The 25,194-nt window shown below is 40.6% G+C and overlaps 2 pseudogenes; both read left to right on the top strand.

The window, feature by feature from the left end:
• Window positions 1-9,591: 9,591 nt before the first annotated feature.
• LOC149119437 (heterogeneous nuclear ribonucleoprotein Q pseudogene) lies at window positions 9,592-11,425 on the top strand (annotated as a pseudogene).
• Window positions 11,426-20,714: 9,289 nt separating this feature from the next.
• Window positions 20,715-25,194, top strand: part of LOC149119434 (uncharacterized) — a 214,413-nt pseudogene continuing 209,933 nt past the window's right edge.

Below are 25,194 nucleotides of genomic sequence, written 5' to 3'. Positions count from 1 at the left end.
GGTATTATTCTGATATCTTATGAAGAACATGAATAATTAATACAATGGGAAAAAATAAAAATACTAGTTTGGTACATCAGATCAGTACAAGGTCTAATTTATTCATTTAGAAAGAATTTGTTGAGTTATTGCTATATTCTAATAAGTATGTTAAGAACTTTACATATATGTGTGTGTGTATATATATATATGACTTTAATTTTTGGTGACAATTTACATGATAATTAGGTATTTCAGTGGGAAGCAAGAGACTTGAATATCTGTGAAAATCTTCTGAAACAGTTATTTTCAATTTTCATTTCCATTTCCATTTATAAGACCCCTTCTGTCCAGATTTTTCCAAAAATTTGTACCACTTCATAAGCATTCCTGGAGTCTATGTAAACATCCCCTCTTGGCCCTCAAGAAGCTTTAGAGTGTGATTGAGGATATACAACTCAGAGGTCTGAGCAGATAGGTTTATAGGTAATCTGTCATTTTCACATATTGAATGACTATTACCATCCATAATTGCATAATCATTATATTTCCCCTCCATGACTCAAATTTAACCATCACAGAGAGCCACATCCCCTCATGTAAAGGACCATCTCTCATATCTGCTTTCATACTCTACAATACCTTAACAGTTATGGTCAGGTATTGTTTTACAGGCTCCCACCTTTTATAAAATTCAGCTAGGTTTGTACAGCATTGATTGTTAAATTAATCTTTTCCAAAAGAATGACCTCCTATTTTAAATTCTGGAATTAGTCAATTATATTTATCTCTTTGGTTTAGATTTTTTTTTTTGAAAGATAGAGTTACAGAGAGAGGTAAAAACAGAGAGAGGTCTTCCATCCGCTGGTTAAATCCCTAGATGGCTGCAACAGCCAGAGCTGCACCAATCCGAAGTCAGGAGCCGGGAGCTTCATCTGAGTCTCCATGTGGGTGCAGGGGCCAAAGCACTTGGGCCATCTTCTACCACTTTCCCAGGCCATAGTAGAGAGCTGGATTAGAAGAGGAGCAGCTGGGACTAGAACCAGCGCTCATATGGGACATTGGCTCTTCAGGCCAGGGCTTTGACCAAATAATTTGGGTGTTTCAGTCAATCATTGAAGCAATGCAGACCACCTATTTTGTTTTCTTCCCCCGTTCGGATTTTCCACTGATAGGCAAAGTGGTTTCTGCTTTCTGTGTCTAGTGCGCAGATCTAGAAATCACATTTTAAGTCAGCATCACTAAAACTTGTGTGGTCATGGGGAATTTTACTGAGAATGGTATAAGAATTGTAAACCACAGTGTGACAAGCCTGTGCAATTTAGTAGATAGCTCTTAATTCCTGTAATAATCTATAAAACACATCAGATTTCTTTACTAGTAAAGCTGTTTCAGCTTAATTTTTAGAGGCATAATTTTAACCTTCCTCTACTTCCCTCTTTTGCCCATACTGAAGAGTCAATATGATGTTGTTGTTGTTCTCTCTGGAAATTTTAGGACTCATAGCTGCCCATTATTTACTGTATCTGTCCTAATTTTAATAATTAGATTTGCTGAAGTGATTGGTTCCCACCTCTGGAATACATAGGAAGGAACTTCACATTTCTCCTGTACCTAATTTAACTTTTTCTTTCAAAAGCAACATTTTTTCTTACATTTGTTGAATATTTAGTGGAGGGTTAAGCTTATGATTTTAAAATAAATGGAATGCATGTCATAGTAAAAATTAAAAAAAGAATAAGAAAGAATGTAGGAGAGAGAGTGGGAGCTTGGGTAGGGTGGATATTATGGTGGGAATTATCAGTATGCTCCTGAATCTGTGCATAAGATTACATGAAATTTGTTCACTATTATAAAAATTATTAAAACTAAAAAAAAATAGGACCTGAAAGTCATCCTTATTTACCCCAGACATTTTTAATTTTTCTTTGTATAATTTTATATCCTATGTTTGGAAAGCAAGGAGAACTAGGCTGACCTGGAATCCACAAGGAATATTTAATCCTCCTCTTTTGGTTCCAACTCTAGATATATTAAGTGCTCCAGGAAGGACCTCTCAAAAAGGAATCACTGACCACCACCACCCCAGTCCTCATCAAAGATCAAGAGGTGAATTATCTTCATTTTTCTAACTCTGAACATTTTTTGGAAATGCCCTGGCTTTCCACAGTGGTAAAATGCCGTGGCTCTAATAGCTTTCACTGACTTTAGAGTCACTCCTTCCCTCTTTGTAGTTTGCTGGCCCCAGTGAGCTTTCATGTCTCTTTGAAGAGGCCTTGTTTTTAACATTTTGTGTATTATTTTTTCCACTGTGGATATGAATTTTTCCATATGCTATTTTTTAATCTTCCTTCCTTCACACAAAGATTTTTTGAGCTTCTGTGTGTCTCTATGTGGCTAACTTTAATTTTGACATATCTAATTTAAAAAACATTGTCTCAGCTGACTCTCAGGGCTGAGCCCAGCATATTTTCTTATTTGATCTCTAAGCCTTTGTAAGAATGCAGAGGGATTTTTCTCTTTCTTTTGATGTTGAAGTTCAAATGTCTTTGATGCATTTTGTGATCTCAAGCTTGATTTTTTAAAATTTTTTTCATCATTACCTCCCTTACGCCTTACAATTTTACTCTGGGGAATTATCACATTAATGATCTTTGGGATGTTGTCCTTAGGTGAGGAGATTCCCAGTCCAGCAATGTCTTCTCTTTCCCAAATTTTCATAGCCTCCCTCCCGATCATCCCATTTTTCTCTCTTGCAGATAATATGTTCATTAAAGGCATCACTGCAACCCAGGTATAGTAGCTGAGTTGCAAGAATTGATCTAAATGTTTTGTCAGACTAAGTGGGTTTTTTGAAATTGGCTTCATTTCTTTCTTGAAGTTTCTGACTTCAATACTTATAAAGGAAGCTTACTAAGACAACATCTCCCTGAAACATTGGGACTTCCTGAGGTAGATGCATAATATATGTCATCTGTTTAAGCAGAATAAGAACGTTTTCTACATTATTTTTTTTTTTACATTTTTGCTTTTTTCAACTTTGTTCATAAATCAGGATGTGCGGTACGTTCAGCCTTTCCATATTTTTTTTTTTTGACAGGCAGAGTGGACAGTGAGAGAGAGAGACAGAGAGAAAGGTCTTCCTTTGCCGTTGGTTCACCCTCCAATGGCCGCCGCGGCCAGCACGCTGCGGCCGGCGCACCGCGCTGATCCGATGGCAGGAGCCAGGAGCCAGGTGCTTTTCCTGGTCTCCCATGGGGTGCAGGGCCCAAGCACCTGGGCCATCCTCCACTGCACTCCCTGGCCACAGCAGAGGGCTGGCCTGGAAGAGGGGCAACTGGGACAGAATCCAGCGCCCTGACCAGGACTAGAACCCGGTGTGCCGGCGCCGCTAGGCGGAGGATTAGCCTAGTGAGCCGCGGCGCCGGCCCTCCATATTTTTAAACCCCTCTTTCCTTGGCTCCTCTTCCCATGATGCTCATTCTGGGCCCCATTTTAAGCTGTGTAAGGAGACAGATATGATAACGGATCCCAGAATTTAGCCCCAGAACCTTTTCCCTCTTCTATTAGAGGAAATATGGGAGTAGGAATTAAAACAACAGGACTTAGAGTTTTCATTACAGCAAAGAGTATAATCTCTCTCCTGGGGAGACAAAGCTTTATCATGTACAGACAAAATGAGACCCTGACATATCTAGACTTCTTGTGAACCAAGTTTAGGACAGAAAAATGAGAGCATTACAATTTTCTTTATTTATTTTTTTGCAAACAAAACACAGATTTCACAAATATAAACATGCATATAGCATGCATAATTGAAAATGCATCCAGAGAGAAATGATTCAAGTTCTGTTATTTAGGACTTACAATTTATGGCCCAAGACTTCAATTTTTGGATAAAGTTTCTTTTTTTGATAAAGTTTCAAGAGGGATGAGACAAAAATAGAAATTTGAGAAGTTCAACCTAACCAAAACTATCTCTTACAAAGATTCTCTGCATCTGTAAGTTGTTTCTTCTATTGATAAAAATTAAACATATTTTAAATAGAAGAATTTTATACAATGGGGAATAAGCTCCAAACAGAAATAATAACATTACGGGACAAAATAATTTATAACAATACAACACACAATCAAATTTAGACCAAGCTTTACAATAGTCATAGCCAAAGGAAAAACAGGATACATGTAGAGTTTGATACAAAGTAAGGAGCCAAGTATAACTTTTTAGTTTTTTGTAGTTGAAAGTTTGTTTATTTGTAGTTGAAAACCAGAGAGACATACAGAGAGATCTACATCTTCTGCCCACTTATTTACTCTCCAGATGCCCACAACAGACAGGGATGATCCAAGTTGAAGCCAGAAGGCAGGAACTCATTCAAGGTTCCCACCATGAATGGCAGGAATTCAAGTCTTTGGACCACAATATGTCTTTCACTGTACATGTTAGCATGAAACTGGACTTGGAAGCAGACCTAGGAATTGAATCCAGACACTCCAGCATTAGGTGCAAATGTCCTAAGTAGTATCTTAGCCACTATACCAAATGCGCAACCTTGAATATGTTTAATGTATTCAATTAGAACAAGTTTTTTTTTATAGATTTATTTTATTTATTTGAAAGGCAGAGTTAGAGGAGAGAGAGGTAGAGCCAGAGAAAGAGAGAGAGAGGTTTTCAATCCATTGGTTCACTCCACAAATGACCACAATGGCCAGAGCTGCGCTGATCTGAAGCCAGCAGCCAGGAGCTTCTTCTGGGTCCCCAACATGGGTGCAGGGGCCCAAGGACTTGGGTCATCTTCTACTGCTTTCCCAGGCCATAGCAGAGAGCTGGATTGGAAGTGGAGCAGCCAGGACTAGAATTGGTGCCCGTATGGGATGCTGGAACTTCAGGCCAGGGCTTTAACCCACCATGCCACAGCGCCAGCCTGAGAACAAGTTTTATGGGTACTTAAATCTATTTGGAAAATAATTCTTATGTGTTTCTCTGCATAAGATCCTAGCGATCTATGGTTTTGTCTTTTTTCATGATTTACTACACAAGCAATACGTGTGATGTGTTAAAATAATTTTAATCCACACAACAAAATTAGGTGAGGTAATATATTATGCATTTATAAAATAAGGCCAATTACTTCCCTAAGCCCAAAATGTTAAAAAGGTAAAATGGTACATTGCGGGGAATATAAGCCAGGGGTAAGTTTCACACAGTGGTGTAAGACACTAGTACTCAAACAGTATTTTTCACTTTGTGTTTCTATGTGGGTGCAAACTGTTGAAATCTTTACTTAATATATGCTAAACTGATCTTCTGTATATAAAGAGAATTGAAAATGAATCTTGATGTGAATGGAAGGGGGGAGGGAGAGGGAAAGAGGAGGGTTGCGGGTGGGAAGGAAGTTATGGGGGGGGAGCCATTGTAATCCATAAGCTGTACTTTGGAAATTTATATTCATTAAATAAACGTTAAAAAAAAAAAAAGACACCATTTAAAATGCACACATTGGTATTGGAGTGCTGCTGATTGCAGTCCTGGCACCTCCACCCCAACCCAGCTCCCTGGTTAAACAATACATTAAAGCTCAAGATGATGCCTCAACAGTTTGTGCTACTGCCACCCACAAGGAGACATATCTGAGCCCTGGATCTTGGATCCTTGCTCCTGGCTATGGCTTTTTCCAACCCTGACAGTTGTGGTAATTTGAGGAGTGAACTAGCAGATGGAAGATCTCTGTTCCTTTCTTTTAGTTCTGTTTTTGTTCTGCCTTTCAATTAGATAAAGTAAATAAATAGCTGTTTTTTTAAAAAGTACAGATAAAAAAATCATGAAAGGTACAGTGGAAAATAACCTTGTCATCAAAGATAATAGCTTTGAAAATTTCATAAAGAAAGTATCATTTTACAATAAATCATTCTTTGAAGAAATTTATATGGCTTTGCTCATATAAAATAATTATCATTTAAGTATATGGTATAACTATTGTTAAAGGACAACAACAAAATGATTGTTACAAATGGCCATGGTGACCTCACTGTCATCTGAAACACCCCAGACTATTATGAGTGGTCTTACTTTAAATTTCTCTGTTGATGCCTGAACCACTTGAAATGCTTTGTGAAGGTAAGAATACTGAATGAATATAAGGCCACTTTTTATATATGCTAGAGTTATAAAATATCTACGCACATTGCTTAGCACTGCACATGGAACACTGATACATTAGTGCTGGCCATTTCAGAAATTTGCTTTATATTAAAATTGAATGAAAATTGTGTATTATAACTCTCATACAAGGAGTTAAGATACTTACCAGTGTATTCTGTGTTCTTCTCAGTGTGAATGTCATTCTCGGCCATTTTTGTTGATTCTGCTTCTCCTGTGTCTTTATCCAAGGTCAAATGTATGCTATATATCACCAGGAATACTGAGGTAACCTTTGAAATGTGTTCTTTGCCACTCTGCCTCCCAAATCCTTGCCCAGACTTGTAGCTGTTCATATATGTTTTTAAAATGTATACCCCATTGCTTAAAAAAACACAACTGTCAGGACCAACATTGTAATACAGCAGAGTAAACCATGATTACGATCCTGACATTCCATTCATAGTGTCAGTTCAAATCTGGGTTGCTGTACTTCCAATCCAACCCCCTGCTAATTCACCTGGAAGAGAAGTGGATGATGGCTCAAGTACTTGGGCCCCGTCACCCATGTGGGAGAACTGGATTGAGTTACAGGCTTCTGTTTTTGTCACTGCTCAACCATCAGCCACCAGAGTTATTTGTAGAGTAAAACAGCAGGTGGAAGATCTTTTTATCTTCCTCACTCTTTAACTCCACCTTTCAAGTCAATTGTTTAAAATCTTTAAAAATCACCATATCATTTGTGAATGAAATACAGTTAAACATTTCAATTTATATCATCATTTTGTAGTATTTTTCTATGTCTAAACCACTGCTTTAGATATTTGTGCAGTAGAATTTTTGTTTTCAGTTAAGAACGTCGTTCCCTTTTTGTGTCTTTCATTTATATTTTATAATTTTTATTGTAGTGATCTTTCACTTTTTTGGGTAAAATTCATTACAAAATATCTGAATGTAGCTGTTATGAATGGCGATTATTCATGATTTTGCTTTCACAGAGTTCATTACTAGTACATGAAAAAACAACTGCCTTTTTCATGTTGTTTTTGTAAAATGCACCTTTACTGAACTGAATTATCAGTTCCAAGAACATTTTTGTGCAGGGTTTAGATTTTTCCATATACAATAACATCATCTGTTAACAAGAATATTTTGAGTTTCTCCATTCCAATTTTGTGGCCTTTCTTTCTCTTCCCTATTTGATCCTCTTTATATTTCTAATATCATACAGAATAACAGTGTTGAAACTAATAACAGTGTTGAAACTAATAATGTTTTGTTCCAGACCTGAGAGGAAATGATTTCAGCATTTCCCCATTCAGTATGATTTTGACAAGATGCCAAAAGGTAGCCTTTATAATTTTGAGGTCAGCTCTTATATTAAATTTTTGATGGGCCATTAGCTTGAAGCGTTCTTGAATTTTGCGAAGTGCTTTTCCTCATATATTTAGATGCTTATATTTCTTGTACATTCTATTGACATGGTTTATGGTGATTTTTATTTGTGAAGGTTGACTCACCTCTGCATCTCTTAGATAAATCACACTTGATCTGATAAACTATCTTGTAGATGTGTTGGATTTGGGTTGCTAGGCTTTGGTTGATAACATCTGCATCTATTTTCACCAAGGACATTGATTTGTAGCTTTGCTTTTATATTGTGTCCTGTTCTGTTTTGGTATCAGAGTGATCTGTAAGAGGTTTGGCAGATTCACATCCTATTCATATTTTTGCATATGATTTAAAAGGTGTTTGAGTTAGTTCTTCTTAAATATTTTGTAGAATTCAGTAGTAAAGGGTACCTGGATATTAAATTATTATTATTAATGAATCTAAAGGGAGACAATCAATTTATTTTTTGACAGGCAGAGTGGACAGTGAGAGAGACAGAGAGAAAGGTCTTCCTTTTGCCATTGGTTCACCCTCCAATGGCTGCTGTGGCCAGCGCACTGTGGCCAGCACACCATGTTGATCCGAAGCCAGGAGCCAGGTGCTTCTCCTGGTGTCCCATGGGGTGCAGGGCCCAAGCACTTGGGCCATCCTCCACTGCACTCCCGGGCCACAGCAGACAGGTGGCCTGGCAGAGGGGCAACTGGGACAGAATCTGGTGCCCTGACTCAGACTAGAACCCAGTGTGCTGGCACTGCAAGGCAGAGGATTAGCCTAGTGAGCCACAGTGCCGGCCAGAGACAATCAATTTAACACAATAGTAAGGGAGGACATCAACAACACCCCACTTTCTTCAATGGACATATCAACTAGACAAAAAATCAGTAAAGAAACAAGAGCTAATCAAAACTCTGGACCAAATGTACCTAGCTGGTATCTACAGAACTTATTTTTTTTAAAGATTTATTTTATTTGGGGTAAGTCCAATAGAGCATGTGCCAAACTGTACAGTTAGAAATGTGCCAGGGGATTCCAATTCAATCCCTTCAAGGTGGCATGTACCAATGCCAACTCACTAGTCAAACTGATCAGTTTCAGTTCATAATTGATCATAATGAGAGAATTAAGTGTCAAAGGGATCACATAAACAAGACTAGTGTCTGCTAATATTAACTGATAGAATTAAAATGAGAAAATTATACAACATGGGAAGTTGGATACACAGCAGACTCATAGAATTTTAGATGTCCTAAACAGCACTCTGGCCTCAGAATCAGCCCTTAAGGCATTCAGATCTGTCTAATAAGCCAATGAGAGTGTTTCAAGCATGGAAAGCCAAGACACTCTGGCAAACAAAAAAAATAGCCTAAATGAAAGATTTCTGTCAGTGAGATCCCAGAGGAAAGAATGGGCCATCAAAGAAGGAGGTACCTTTCTCTGAAGGGAGGAGAGAGCTTCCACTTTGGCTGTGGCCTTGTGTAAATAAGATCAGAGTTGGTGAACTCAAGCGGCATCCATAGCCTTGGCAGCTCATGAGAAGAGCCTCCAGTGTCAACTGGGGGAGAGAGAAAGGAGCAGACTTGGCAGGGACTGGAGGACAGGGTTGAGAGAGCAAGAGAGGGAGGGAGTGAGCAGTGAGCAAGCATGCCAGGAGTCAGCAAGAAGGGGCAAAGCTGCCACTCCTGCCTGAGGCACCACAGATGGGAGTGGGGGCAGCAGGGAAGGAACACAGAGGGAAGAAGAAAGGCCAAGAGGAGAAGGCGGCCGGAGGCAGTGGCGGCTGCTGCTGCTGCTGCTGGTGGTGATAGGGGAGAAGGAGGAGCAGGTGGGGGGCAGGGGTTGAGGGAGTGAATGAGAGAAGCAAATGCTCGAGGGAGGGGAGGGAAGGAGGGGTCATGCGGGGGCACGCATGCGCACAGGAAGCACTCTCAGAGGCGAGTGTAACTGGATCGGGTTTGCTGCCAGCGGTATGAGCTTTGGCCACCATTTTATAACAGCTCCACTTGCAGGGATACAAGGAGCAGGGAGCATGCAACCCGATCCCCTGGGACAGGATTCCTTGGCCATAGCACAAAGGGGAGGGCTAGTTGCACATAGTGATTTAGATGAAAGAGCTATTGAAGCTTTGAAAGAATTCAATGAAGATGGTGCATTGGCAATTTTTCAGCAGTTTAATGACAGTGATCTCTCTCATGTTCAGAACAAAAGTGCCTTTTTATGTGGAGTCATGAAGACTTACAGGCAGAGAGAAAAACAGGGGACCAAAGTAGCGTACTCTAGTAAAGGACCAGATGAGGCAAAAATTAAAGCACTCTTGGGAAGAACAGGCTACACACTTGATGTGACCACTGGACAGAGGAAGTATGGGGGACCGCCTCCAGATTCTGTTTATTCAGGTCAGCAGCCTTCTGTTGGCATTGAGATATTTGTGGGGAAGATCCCAAGCGATCTATTTGAGGATGTGCTTGTTCCTTTATTTGAGAAAGCTGGACCTATTTGGGATCTTCGTCTTATGATGGATCCACTCACTGGTCTCAATAGAGGTTATGCATTTGTCACTTTTTGTACAAAAAAAAAAAGCAGCTCAGGAGGCTTTTAAACTGTATAATAATCATGAAATTCGTTCTGGAAAACATATTGGTGTCTGCATCTCGGTTGCCAACAGTAGGCATTTTGTGGGCTCTATTCCTAAGAGTAAAACCAAGGAACAGATTCTTGAAGAATTTAGCAAAGTAACAGAGGGTCTTACAGACGTCATTTTATACCACCAACCAGATGACAAGAAAAAAAAACAAAACAGAGGCTTTTGCTTTCTTGAATATGAAGATCACAAAACAGCTGCCCAGGCAAGGTGTAGGCTAATGAGTGGTAAAGTCAAGGTCTGGAAAAATGTTGGAACTGTTGAATGGGCTGATCCTATAGAAGATCCTGATCCTGAGGTTATGGCAAAGGTGAAGGTACTTTTTGTATGTAACCTTGCCAATACTGTAACAGAAGAGATTTTAGAAAAGGCATTTAGTCAGTTTTGAAAACTGGAACGAATAAGGAAACTGAGAGATTATGCATTCATTCATTTTGATGAATGAGATGGTGCTGTTAAGGCTATGGAAGAAATGAATGTCAAAGACTTGGAGGGAGAAAACATTGAAATTGTTTTTGCTAAGCCACCAGATCAGAAAAGGAAAGAAAGAAAAGCTCAGAGGCAAGCAACAATCAGATGTATGATGATTACTACTATTACGGTCCAACTCATATGCCCCCTCCAACAAGAGGTCGAGGGCATGGAGGTAGAAGTGGTTATGGATATCCTCCAGATTATTATGGATATGAAGATTTTTATGATTATTTTGGCTATGATTACCATAACTATCATGGTGGATATGAAGATCCATACTATGGTTATGAAGATTTTCAAGTTGGAGCTAGAGGAAGGGGTGGTAGAGGAGTAAGGGGTGCTGCTCCATCCAGAGGTCATGGGGCTGCTCCTCCCTGTGGTAGAGCCGGTTATTCACAGAGAGGAGGTCCTGGATCAGCAAGAGGCATTGGTGGTGTGAGAGGAGGTGTCCAACAACAAAGAGGCCACGGGCAGCGAAAAGGGGTTGAGGCCTGTCCTGACCTGTTACAATGAAGACTGACTTGCTATGTGGGATTACACCAGAAGCTTGCAGTGGAGTAATGGTAAGGAAATCAAGCAACCTTAAATATCTTGGCTGTATAGGAGCATATTCTATTGCAGAAGACCTTCCTATGAAGATCATGGAATCAAATACGGGACATTGAACTAATACTTGGACTTTGATATGAATTTCTTTAACAATTTTCTATGCAGTGCAAGTTATTAAACTAAAGCTACTCTATTTTCCAAATGTGTTCCAACAGAATTCCTTTATAACTTCTAGCATGATCGCTTGATAAAGAATAAAGTTCTTCTCTTTAAAAAATCTGCTCTAAGTAGATTTTTCCCCTGTTTTTTTTTTTTTTTTTTAAATTAAGGATCCCAGCAGTGGTATTCTGAAATATTATCTTGAATTTGTGCATTTAAATTTTATTGCCATGGTATAGATGAATTCCACTATTGGTATCCTTAAATTTTATTTCTACTCACCAAGGTTAATCATGATTGTCTGTATCTTTTTATAGTAATAATCACTTTTGAATTGTGTTCAGATATGCAGTTTCAGGTATAATCATCAGGGCTGGTTAGTCAGGCATTCCAGATAGTGGTTCTTTTCAGAATCTTTTTTAAAGGGTTGGTTAACTATCACAGTAGCAGAAGATTGAACTATACCCTGGCTGTACTGTACATAGAAAAATCTTTGTAGATAAAAGCAAGGCTTGCTAAATATGATATGAGGGTAAGATTTTAATATACCAAATGTAGCATTCTTAGTTGCCTTTAGTTTCAGAGGCTTGTAAGACTTCCTCATGACCATGATAACAGGCCTTGCTTTTGTCATATTTTGTGGCTGAAAAAGCAGCCTTGCTTCTTCATACATTGTAGTTATTTGGATGTATAATAGTTTAGCAATATGTTACTTTTTTAAGACATCAGATGTTCAAAAAAAGTCCATCCAAACTTGTACTAAATACTGCAGTGTCCCTTTATAAAAAGTCAGACTAAAACTGACAATTGTACAGCAAAGCCTGACATTTGGATATTTTGAAGTTTTTTCATAAATCATAGAAATTAGTATATGGCTGTAGTTTAGCTTTTTAGGTAAAAGGTATGTTTCATTAGTGCATTTCTTACTGCTGATCACTGTAAAAATGTGAATCAGCTTTCCATTTCCTATGCAGGTCATGGTAACTTGTAGAGTAGAATACAATCATTTGTGCTATGTTTTTTTAATTTTCTAAAGCACCTTGATGACAGTGAGTATTCAGTGGTGAAGCATCCTCTATTGAATCACCCTCAAAAATTTTTTTGCCAAGTCCTAAGTTGATAGCTTAAAGTCAAAAGTAAAATTATAGTTTAATTAGGACTTTGTGTAAATAAATCCCTTCTCCCCTTCCCGAAAGGGATACTGCAGTTATATCACATAAACCCAATAGGCACCATGATGAAGATCAGAGCTTATACTTAATTAAGGTTTTATACACACCAGTTCCCCAGTAAATGCAAATTTAACAAGAAAATTAGACATGTCATATGTTCAAAATGCTCATGGCAAACAATCATTTTGCATTCCTGCAAATAAAATTGTTTTATACTGTAAGCTGGAGGCGAGTGTAACTTATTTTTGTAATAAAGTTTTTATTTTTATGTGTATTAATATAAATGTGTGTTAGTGTAGAAATCTTCTGGTTTAAAAATTTAGAATTGCACACATTTCAGTATGTTTATTTGTACTTACACAATTTTAGAATAGTGGTTGCCAATAGCCTGTATGTTTTACATTAATTGTTTTTTTGTTATCTTAATAAACCATTTTGGTATGTTGTATGTCAGTTACTGGGATAGCTGGGACATAGAGTGTAATTTAAAAATTTGTCAATAAGTATTCATTGGAACATATGTAAATGTGCTTTGCCGGTTGTTGAAACTTACCTACAAAATGAGTATGGGGTGACAAAATTAGTTCTTGGTGCTTAATGAAACTTTCTGCCACTGATTTTATATATTATTACCCCATGCTTTTTAAAAGTACATCTCTCTCAAATCTTAGTGTGAGATTGAGGGCTACACAAAACATTTACATTTCATTCTACCATAATGAATATGCTAGGTTGTGGAAAGTGGGTAAACTAAATGTAGCCTTCAGTAAAATTGAATCTCAGTGTAATCCTTGGTACTGGTATTTTCCAGTTCCAAGGAGTTAAATGATCCCATCCAAGAGGTCATTGCCATGCCTATGGGCACTTTACTGTCATACCATTTTTAAGGGACACTGTCAAGGTGTTTAAGTTAATTCTCAGATTTATTTGTTGGGATTTTAGAACAGGATTGTTTGACAAACTAAAAACTGCATTTTCAAAGTTGAAAGATGAACACTTTTGTGAGTTCACAAATGTGTTCTTAAGAAAACATTAAAATATGAAGCTATGGACTTCCAAGACTATTTGGCATTCTCAGTTTGGGGACTTGGGAAAGAAAACTGATGTAAAGAAATTGTGAAGAATTGATGGTTATACGTAAAGAAGGGTAATGTAAACACTGATGATGAAATATGTATACACTCAAGTGAAATTACTTGACAGTATTCATTTGAATAACTTTGAATTCAAGCCATTATAATTACTTTTAAATTAAATATCATTTGCACTGTTCTGATAATGGGTGCAGTTTTTGAGCAATATAATCAGGGCTAACTATGCTTGTAGTGATTAGTGATGTGAACAATTAAGTTCTGACAAGAAATACTAACAGGTATTTTCAACCTTAAATTTGTGTAGTAAAATGAGTATCAAACTGTTAACAGACATCAAGGAAAATAGGCAATGCATATAAACATAATTTTGAATGTAGTGTGGCCTATAAAGCAATAATGCAATTTTTATGGAATGTCATGGGATATAAGAAATGGAAATGCAAAAAAATCCTTTAGTAAAAATGTCAACATGTTAAAGGGGGGATGTTAATTAATGTAGGTTATTGTTATTTGTGATTTGTTTATGGGTTCTAGGCTTTGACAGCTTCAAAGAATGGACACATGGCAAGTTAAAGAAATTTTGTACATATTGTCAAGGAAAGGGTCCTAAATCCAAGAGTCAGGTCCCTTTCGTGGGATCTAAAATGTTTCCTTAAAACATTCTGATTGTTAAAAAGAAAACTTGAGTTACCTAACCCAAACATACACAAGATTTTGTTTCTGCAGACTACTTGCAATCAAAAGTGTTCATAAATTTAGTTTTATCAGTTTTCAGAAAGTTACTTTGTGAGAAAACTGTGTTGTCTCTATTCTTCCAAGCATGCTTTTTGTGGAAGATTTTCAGCCTTTGCAACTTAATCAGATGTTTAAAAAGAAGGGAGAATTCACAAACAAGAGCTGTTGCACTCTCATGGTAACATGTGTAACATGACAAACTTTTCTACTGATAACAAATCTTAACAAAAAATGTAAAACATCTTCCTCATAAAATAGGAACAACATAGAAATGGATTAATGGGGTAATCTGGGGCATTCCATTGTATAAGATATTTGAAAAGAATTAGGTTGAACTTCAAGCTAGATGAGCAAAATTGACAAATTCATTACAAGTTTTTTCACGTAGCCAAAAGTTAATCAAAAATGTGGCAAAAGATCACCATGATATGTAGCCTTTATTTTAAGGGGAGAAACAGAAAAGTAGAACGGCTTCATGCATTTAGGAGAGGGAGCGAATCCTACAATAAATGATTGTTCCAGTCTCTAGAACTTTGAACAGTACCCACCATGACAGTTTTTTGTGCATACCATAAAATTTTTACCTGGCCATAGGAACTCAGTGGTGGGTATGAAGTTAATGAATAAGTAGCAATACATAAAAGAAACAGACTGGGATGGTGTTTAAGGTGTAGTTATTACTTACTAACCATACCACTCAATAGGGCATGCCACTAAATATGCTAGTTATAACCAATTCTTGCATTTTTTACCTGGGCAAATTAGTAGACTGACTTTAGAGTCTGTCACTTTTTAAAAAAAAGTACTTGAGACTTAAATTCTGTTAGCACCACAGTCTGCCTTCAGTAATATTAAAATACCTTTGAGGACCAGAAGCATTCAGTTGGAAAAACAATCTTTTTGCAAATGCAAATCAGTATTACTAACACTCTGGGTCAAAGATTAGGTTTTTAATGATATTAACAGTAGTCTGGTAAACATTTAGAGTCTGACATTGAGAAACAAAAGCTTGTTACCTGACTAGTATTTTTGTTTAAAAATATTAGTTCCGTTAGCTTATTTAAATTGTCTGACATTTATTTATCCATAGAATTTATATTTATTTCATTCCTTTCATCTCACTGAAAACTGTCTGCAGGCTCTTTGATTTGGATTAGATGTGTGAAGTACTGTCTTTTGCCAAAAACCTCAAATTAACTGTTCTTTTAAATGTAGTGGATTTGTGTTTGTTTGGAGATCAGTTCAAAACTATCTGTACTATCTGTACTGCCTCTGATGTTAAGATTTTATGTATAGCATAAGAAAGCTAGCTCTGACTATTTTCCTAAGAATAAATACCTATTTTTGTAGCATGTCTTAGGATCTCCAGGAGTCCAAGAATTATTGTGAGTGTCCTCAATTTCATTTTTCACTTAATAGCTTTTAAATAGACATTTGGGAGTCATTAGAGACCTGTCTTGCTTTTGGATTATCTTATACATTCAAAGAATCTAGTCATTGGTAAAAAAAAAAAAATCCCCAAGATATCCTCAATTGCAAGCACATGAATGGGAGGTGTATAGAATAAATATTGGTCTGGTCTTCACTTAATTTGAATTGTTGATGGAAATATCCTGTGGTCATGTACATGTCTTTGGATTTGAAGTTAATGGTAATTTAATTCTGGTTTTCTGGGAACATGGCCCACTGTGCAGTGTTCTTTTCTACCACTGGCAAATGAAATTTCTCTGAAGATTTGGAAAGAAACAAAAAAAAAGAGTGTCAATTGTTAAATAAACAACAGCAGTCACCGTGCACTTACTCCCCATGTAGGATCTCTGTCCTTCATGTGTTGTATTATGTGAAATAATGGTATAACTAGTACTCAAGCAGTACTTTATACTTTGTGTTTCTGTGTGGGTGCAAACTGTTGAAATCTTTACTTAGTATCTACTAAACTCATCTTTGTATATAAAGATAATTGAAAATGAATCTTGATGATGGGAGAGGGAGTGGGAGATGGGATGGTTACAGGAGGAAGGGTGGTTATGGGAGAAAAACCGCTACAATCCAAAAGTTGTACTTTGGAAATTTATATTCATTAAATAAAAGTTAAAAAAATTATTTAATAGCATGTGACCAGTGCAGAAGCAAATACAGCTATAATTAGACTTTAGAGGTTGACTTTTATGTTTTTGTAAGTGCAATGAATTTTAGTAACTAATACTGTGAAAACAAACAGTAAATAAAATTTTTTTCTGGTTATGCTCACCAAAACATATAGTTAATTTTCTAATGATGCAGATAAATGCATGCTTTCTTGATATTTTTATCTCATTTTAAAGTATCTCTTTCTTGAAATCTAAGATATTTTATCAACAATACATTATTGTCTTGATGGCTTATTTTAGTCTACTTATTAATTTTAGTAGTAATGTCTGCTCTTATATTACTGATTGCATAAAGTCATTTAAAATGTTGTTATGGAACATCATTTGAAAAAAGAGTTTGATACAATGTCAAAAAAGTTTTATTTTATTTGAAAGACAGAGAGAGGTAGAGATATATATAGAGAGGTCTTCCATGCCCTAGTTCACTCCTCAGATTGCCACAACAGCTGGATTTATGCCTATCTGAAGCCAGGACCCAGGAACTTCTGGCTCCCCCACATGGTTGTAGGGGCCCAAGGACTTGGGCCATCTTCCACTGCTTTCCCAGGCCATAATAGAGAGCTGGATAAAAAGAGGAGCAGCCATGGTAGAACCAGCTCCCATATGGGATGCCAGTGCTTCAGGCCAGGGCTTTTACATGCTGCACCACAGCACCAGCCCCAACAGAACTTTTTACTTCACAGCAGCAGAATACATATTCTTCTCATCAGTACATGGAACTTTATCTAGGATAGACCATATTCTAGGCCATAAAGCAAGTCTCAGCAAATTAAAAAAAAAAAAATGAAATCATACCATGTACCTTCTGTGACCAGAATGGAATGAAGCTGAAAAACCCCAACTCAGGAATCTCCAGATCATATGGAAACACATGGAGACTGAGCAACATGCTCCTGAATGAACAATGTATCATAGCAGAAATCAACAGGGAAATAAAAAAAATTTCTATAAATGAATGAAGATGATAATTATCCTATCAAAACTTATAGAATACAGCAAAATAAGTATTATGATAGAAGTTTATAGAAATTGTTGTCTGCATAAAAAAATTGGAAAGGTACCAAATAAATGCTCTATCCATGTATATTAAGAACCTAGAACAAAGAAATAATTAAAATTAGAGAAGAAAAATTGAAACAAAAATTCCAAAAGATCAGTAAATGAACAGCTAATTTTTTGGGAAAACAAACAGAATCGACATACCATTGGCTAATGTAGCAAAAAAAGAAGGAGAAGGCCCATATCAATAAAATCAGAGGTGTAAAAGGAAAAGTAACAACAGAAATAAAAATAATCATCAGAAATTACTACATAGAGATGTATGACAGCAAATCAGGAAACCTGGGAGAAATGGAAAAAAGTCCTGAACACATACAAGCTACCAAAATTGAGTCAAGAAGACAGAGAAAACCTAAACAAAGCAACATCCTAGACAAGGATTGAATCAGTGATAAAGACCCTCCCAAAAATGTAAAGCCCTGGACCACAGATTCTCACTGTGGAATTCTTTCAGCTATTTCAAGAAAAGCTAATTCCAGTTTTTCAAACAAGTGAAAGGCCAGGAATCATCCCAAACTCCCTCTATGAAGCCTATATTACCTTAATTCCTAAGGCAGAAAAAAATACACTAGAGAAAGAGAATTATAGATAAATATTCCAGATGGACATAGATACAAAAATCCCCATCCAAATATTAGCCAATCTAATCCAAAACACATCAGAAAGATCACTCACCTAGACAAATTGGGATTTATCCCTGGTATGCAAGGATGAATCAACATTCTCAAGTAAAGAAATGTGATATATCACATTAACAAACTGATGAACAAAATAAACAAAGATGATCTTAATAGATGCAGAGAAAGCATTTTATAAAATACATTATTTTATGAAGAAAGCCGTATGCAAATTGCGTATAGAAAGAATATTCCTATATAAGAATGTTGTTCATATATTGATTGTGATCACATTGAATCTCTAGAATTATTTTGGTTGTATAGAATTTTGATAATATTGAATCTTCTAATCTTGAAAGATTTTCCCATTTTGTATATTCTTACTCTTTGTTTAGCATTTTGTAATTTTCTTAGAGATTTTTGGAATCCTTAGTTAAATTCAATCCAAGAATTTATTTTTGAGTCTATCATGCATGAGATTAATCTTATGAGTAGTTTCTCATCCCTGGTATTGTGTTTATATTTTTAAGAAATGTTATCTTACTGACCACAAACATTATTTTTTAAGATTTATTTATTTTGCTTGAAAGTCACAGTTGCAGAGAGAGGAGAGGCAGGGAGAGAGAGAGAGAGAGATCTTGCATCCACTGGTTCACTCCCCAGATGGCCACAATGGCCAGAGTTGCCTTGATCCAAAGGAAGGAGCCAGGAGCTTCTTCCAGGTATCCCACGTGGGTGCAGGTCCCAAGGACTTGGACCATCTTCTACTGCTTTTTCAGGCCATAGCAGAGAGCTGCATCATAAATGGAACAGCAGGGTCTCAACTGGTGCCAATATGAGATGCCGGCACTGCAGAAAGTGGCTTTACCCGCTTTGCCACAGTACTGGCCCTAGTATTGTGGTTGAATGCAAAGGTTATTGAATTTTGTGTGTTGATTTTATATCCTGCCACTCTACCAAAGTCTCAGTGAAGTCTTTTGGATCCTCTATATATAGAACCATGTCATCAAATAGGGGTAGTTTGGATTCCTCTTTTCTAATTTGTATCAATTTGGTTTCTTTTTATTGCCTAGTGGCTGTGGCTAAAACTAGCAGGACTATGTTAAATAGCAATGGTGAGAGAGGGGATCCACTGTATGGAGGAGAAAAAAGAAACATTATTCTCCTCAAATCAGCTAATTTGGCCCCTTCTAAACAAGAACTAAAAGGTCAAGAACATGCAAGTCTTCTGGAATTAAATCATTTCAATTTAAATTTAGATAATTTAGATGATCGTACAAAGACCCAAGGAACCGCATTGTTTGGAAATATCATGAACATTAGCTATCACTTCGATGGAGCAAAACCAGAACATTTTCCTGAAGCCATATGGTTGTGGTTCAGTATGTTTTTTGAATGACCCAGTTATCTTATTATTAAGGGTCAAACTGATAGTTTTGAGACACAAACACAAAAGCTCTTGTAATTAAAGTGTGACAGTGAGAGAACACTCAATTATTAAGAAGGATTGGATAGGATAAGGTTGTATTTTTGAAAGTTTAACATTGATATCAAGAAACCAGAGTACTGATCTTTTTGAGGGTGGCCAATCCATTTGATGTAAACATGAAGAACTTCTAAAGTAAAACTTCTTGCACCTTTCATTAAGTGCATAAATTGGAAATAAGTCTGGGAAAGCTCTCCAGAAATACATAGGAGTCCCCTATCAGGAGGATGAGTGCCCTGCCAATAGTGTAAGAAAAATTCTGCCCTCATTAAGAAATTTTCTGATACTATATGTAACTTTATTGTTTTTAGTAGAATTAGTGTAAAACAGTGGCATGACTTTGTAGTACTAAGTAATTTTTGGGTTTGGCATTTGTAAAATTCAGGCTTTTTATGTATGATGTATCATAATAGAGCTAATTTATCCACTTGCTGATCTTTGCATGATCAAAATACCAGCTTTTTGCTGCTTTGAAATTAGAAGATTTTTTTAAATGTAACTGTTGATATTTGCATTTGTGTATGAAAAGACTCCTTAATAGATCTTGTTTCTAAAAATTCAAATACAACTACAATAAATTCTAGTTAGTCAAGTGTTACTGCATAAATATTCTGTAATATGTGTATAAAAGTGATGCTTTTGACTTCATATGAAACACTCCATTTGACTTATTCATTGATGACTACTTAAATTAATAAACATCACATTAAATTTTCATAAAGGGTGAAGCTCTTTGGGAAACATTTGAGTGAACTTATAAGAGTACTAGAGACTCAACCAATTTTCTAGTTAACCATTATTATACATTGCATGCTCACTATCCAGACATTCAGGTAAGTGCCAGCTATATGGTGATTAATAATAATTATTATTAATAATAGCTCAAAACTACATTAAATGTACTGGTGGCAGTTATATGACAATTGAATGTAAGATATTTATATAGGCAATAACAATAAGAAAATAATTATTATTCAGCTTTTGTATATTTTAAGAGAAGGTATGGAATGTAATTCAAGCATCATTTCCAAGTAGTTCTACATTGAATTATTGTTTTTATTTATCATACTTAGATTAAAGGTGCACTGAATAAGCAGAATTCTGAGTCAGGTAATCATCTCATTCATACATTTCTTGACTTTTATATTCTCATGGATATTTCATTTCTCCATGTAGCATTTGAAGTAATTAAAAACACATGAAAAATCTTACGGACATTTCATTTTAAAGATGTTTATGTTGAGTGGCCCATGAGAGCGGGAGGAGGTGGCAGTGGCGGGAAGATGCTGCTCTTTGGCATAAATTGCAATCAATTAGGGATAGTTTCTCAGAATTGAGTTAGAAGTGGAAGTTCAGAAAAGCGAGGCCACCATTGCTGCTTTGAGCACCTCAGAAGGGCAGAATGGATTTATCAGGAATGAAAAAGAAGAGCTTGCTAGGAGTCAAAGGAAATAATAAAAAGACTGCTCTGATGAGAAGTCTAAGGACTGCTCTAAAGATAAAAGGGCCACCAAGGAGTCCAGTGAGAAGGACCCCAGCCAGGACCAGGCGCGAAAGCGGCGCAGCGCTTCCAGCGGTAGCAACAGCACCAGGTCTCCTTCCAGCTGCAGCTCCAGCTTGGGCTCCAGCACCAGCAAGGGCTCCAGCTCCTCCTCCTCAGCTTCAAGCCGCTCCTCAGCTCCAGCTCCAGCAGTTCCTCTGGCTCCTGGAGTGCCTCCTGGTGCAGGCACAACAGAAGGCACTTGGGCTCCAAATCCAAACCACCTTAAAGAGATGGAAAGCAAAGGAAAAGACGGAACCCATCCCCTAAACCCACCAAAGTGCACATTGGGAGGCTCACCAGGAACATGACCAAGGACCACATCATGGAGATATTTTCCACCTATGGGAAGATTAAAATGATTGACATGCCTGTCATATATGTGATAACAAAGCGGTGGATGCAGAGAGTGTTCAAGTGACACAAAAGCAGTTGTAGATGGCCCATGTTCTTGAACCCCTGTGCACACGAGAGACCTGGAAGAAGCTCCTGGCTCCTGGCTTCGGATCAGTGCAGCTCCTATCCGTTATAGCCAATTGGGGAATGGATCAGTGGATGGAAGACCTCGCTCTCCCTCTGTGCCTCCCCTCTCCTTGTATCTCTGATTTTCAAATAAATAAATAAGTCTTTTAAAAAAGATGTCACAATGATGTAGCTCCAATAGAACACTGTATTGTTTTCCTTTCAGATTATTTCAGTCATTCCATCAGCAAAACTAATAGCTACTCTGAAAATTCTAGAATCTGAGGAGAAAAGGAGAAATCTAAGTGGGATTACATAGCGGAGTCATTACTTGTTAATATATTATCAAAATAACATTTTTAAATGAAAAAATATCCTTTGTGATGCTTCAGATTAATCCCTGCTAAGGATACTTTGGGAAATAGATGTTGACAGTGTAAGTGAAGAGAACTTAGTTCCCACTGTTGTAAGTGTGCCTGGCAGAACCACAATGTCTGCCACCTAGCAAGAGGGCAGGATAAAAGGCCATCATCACGGTATAGCAGGTTAAACCACCATCCATAATGCCAACATCATGAGTGCCAGTTTGACTTCTAGCTGCCTCGGCAGCATTTCCTTAAAGGGCCAGGTGTCTGTGCCCCGGCTGAGGCTGAGCAGAGCCGGCTGTGGGACTGTGTTCATGGGGGGCCGCCATCCAGAGTGTCCTGAGCCAGGGAGAGAGAGGCCAGCTGCTGGGCCCTGGCCACATCAGCTCCAGCCCCACGCCCTCCTGAGTGCCAAGGAAGCCAATCCCTGCACAACACCACTGGCGCTGCCCTCCCCCGAGAAGCCCTCAGCCGGAGGCGGGGTGGGGAGGAACCCCCTGCCCCCGCTCACTGCCCACCTGTCCCCACCCCGCCCCTGCCCAGTCCTGTCCAGCCGTGGTCACCCCCGACCTCCCTTCGGGCTCCCGGTCTGGGTGGGGCCCTGGTTGGGAGGGAGCTGGGGTCCCGGGACAGCCCCCTCCCCCCACTAAGTGCCACCCACGGCCTCTCCACTTCCCCCAGAAGTTTCTCTCCGGCCTCCGCTGTCCGCATTTCCACAGCTTATGGGGTCTGTGGCTGGGAATTGTTGGCATGATCTGACATTTTAAAGAGTTTTTTTATATTTATTTATTTATTTATTTATTTATTTATTTATTTATTTATTTGACAGGCAGAGTGGACAGTGAGAGAGAGAGACAGAAAGGTCTTCCTTTGCCATTGGTTCACCCTCCAATGGCCGCCGCGGCCGGTGCGCTGCGGCCGGCACACTGCGCTGACATGATCTGACTTTTTAAAGAGTGATTGATTTGAAAGTGGGAATTGAGAGAAAGAGAGAAACAGAGAGACAGAGAGAGAGGTCTTCCACCCTCTGGGTCACTCCCCAGATGGCCGCGCAGATCAGGAGCAAGGAACTCCATCTGGTCTCCCACGCAGGCATAGGGGCCCAAGGACCCGTGCCATCCTACACTACTCTCCCAGGCCACAGCAGAGCTGGATCGGAAATGGAGCGGCCGGGACTCGAACCCGCAACCACTTGGGATGCGGCCCAGCAGGCGTCCCAAGCCATTGCCTCTTTAATCAAACCTCCGCTTGCCCTGCGCTCTGCTCTGGGCCCGCGTTAGGTCAGGGCGCTGTTCAAACCCCAGGACCTGAGTGAGACCCGGAGGCTCCGCCCCCAGTTCGTGGATTCCGCTCCTTGAGGGCTTCAGGCAGCTGAGTCGGGGGCCGCCCGCCTCCCCCGCCAGGGACGCTCCCGGTCTCCCCCCTGCCACTGTGCAGCGCAGCGCAGGCGAGGCCTTGGGCCGGGGTCCTCGCCCTGCCCGGCCCTGCCGCTGGGCCGCGGCCTCCACAGGAGGAAAACGTGCTGAGGGGGAGGTGGGCCGTGGCCTCCGCCTTTCTCCCCTTCCTCTCCCACCCACCGCGTCCGCTTCTCGCCCAGGCCCTGCCTCCCCTGTCCCGCAAAGCCCTGGGGTCATCATGCAGGGACCATGAGGCTCAGAGGCAAATGACGGCTGGGGGCCGGGCCTCCTCAATGGGTCCCGCACGCGCCGCGTCCTGCTGCCACCAGCGCCACGCCCACAGCTTTACTTCGGGGGCCGGGTACGGGGCCAGGTGCGGGGCTAGGTGCTGGCCGGGCGCCTCCTCCCTCTCCAGCCTCCGCTGCCTGCTGGGCCCCCGGGCGGGCTCTGGAGTCCCTGGCCCGAGAGGGAGGAGGTGCCTGTCCTGGGGGAGACGCGTCGCGGGGTGGGCATTGGAGCAGGGGGCGCCCTCCGGCCCCTAGCCCCACCCCAAGCCCCGTGGTCACCCCAGAGCCTCCGGGGTCCCCCGAGGTCCTGCCCTGCAGGCCGGGAGCACCCTTGGCGCCCCATGCATGCACAACCATCCCAGCGCCCGCAGCCTGGGACCCTGGACCCTCCTCCCTGCACGGAGGGCGCCCCCTCCCCCGGCCGCGGCCCCAGCCCTGGGGCTCCAGGAAGGGGCCGCGGGAGGTGGTGGGAGGGGTCCCGCTGCTCCGTGGGCCCTGCGCGCCAGGCCGGGCACAGGAGCTGTGGAGTGGGCGGCGGGGCTGGGAGCAGCTGCTCCTCCCAGGGGCGGGCGCGGGGGGCTGCTCCCAATCGGAGCTGCGGCCGCCCCTGCAGCACAGTGCCATGGGTGGCCACTCGCCTGAGCTCCCATCGCAGCTGCCCTTTCCATCTCTCTTCCTCTCCCCCTCCAGCTCCAATGGTCCCAGGCCATGGGAGTCGCGTGCGCCGAGCCCGTGGTGGGGTGGGGTAGGGTCAGCGGCGCCCCGCGCCAGCATGGAGGTGCCAGGCGCCAAGGTGCCCAGCAGGGCCGGCGAGGACGCGGGCTCCGAAGCTTCCGGAGTGGCAGCTGGGCTAGGACAAGACAGCCAAGATGTGGTGGATGGTGAGTGGGTGCCGGGCCCACGTGGGCCAGCGTCGTGGCCCCGGGGCTGTGTGGCCGGCTCCGCCAGGCCCCTGTGGCATGGGGGGGGGCTGTGGGCAGGTGGCCCCGGGGGCTCCAGGCAGGGCCAGGGGTGGCCGCGTAGGGCAGGGCTGGGGCAGCTCCGCTAAGCTTGGGCGCCCTTCTGGAAGTTTCTAGGGGGCCAGGACGCGGCCCTCGGGGCTGTGATCCCTGCCTTGGGGGAGGGAGAGATTCCAGGCCTGACTTGGGGCCAGAAAAAGCCTGGGCCTCTACCTGGGGATTCAGAGCCTGCGGCCCAGGGCCAGGTCTCCTCCCACTCTGGGAAGTGGCCTGGGTCTCATGGCCGTGGCACCAGGGCCCTGTCCCCTGCAGCTGCCGGGCGGGGGTGGTGGTCCCCAGTCCCTGGTGCCGAGTTCATGGTCAGCTTCAGCTCTCAGTCTCCCCTTGGCCAGCATTTATCATACACCTACTGTATCCCGGCCTGTCTCAGGTGCTCAAGAGAAGGGCAGGTGGTGGTGGCCTGGGGCAGGTGCCTGCGTGGGCCTGCGTAGCCTCAGAGTTGAGACCCGACAGTTGACAAAATGGGCAAAGAGAAAAG

The sequence above is a fragment of the Oryctolagus cuniculus genome, chromosome Y (assembly GCF_051225735.1).
Source record: "Oryctolagus cuniculus isolate XC-2025 breed Fujian yellow rabbit chromosome Y, ASM5122573v1, whole genome shotgun sequence".
Classification (NCBI taxonomy): domain Eukaryota; kingdom Metazoa; phylum Chordata; class Mammalia; order Lagomorpha; family Leporidae; genus Oryctolagus; species Oryctolagus cuniculus.
This window is presented reverse-complemented; position numbering and strand designations above follow the sequence as displayed.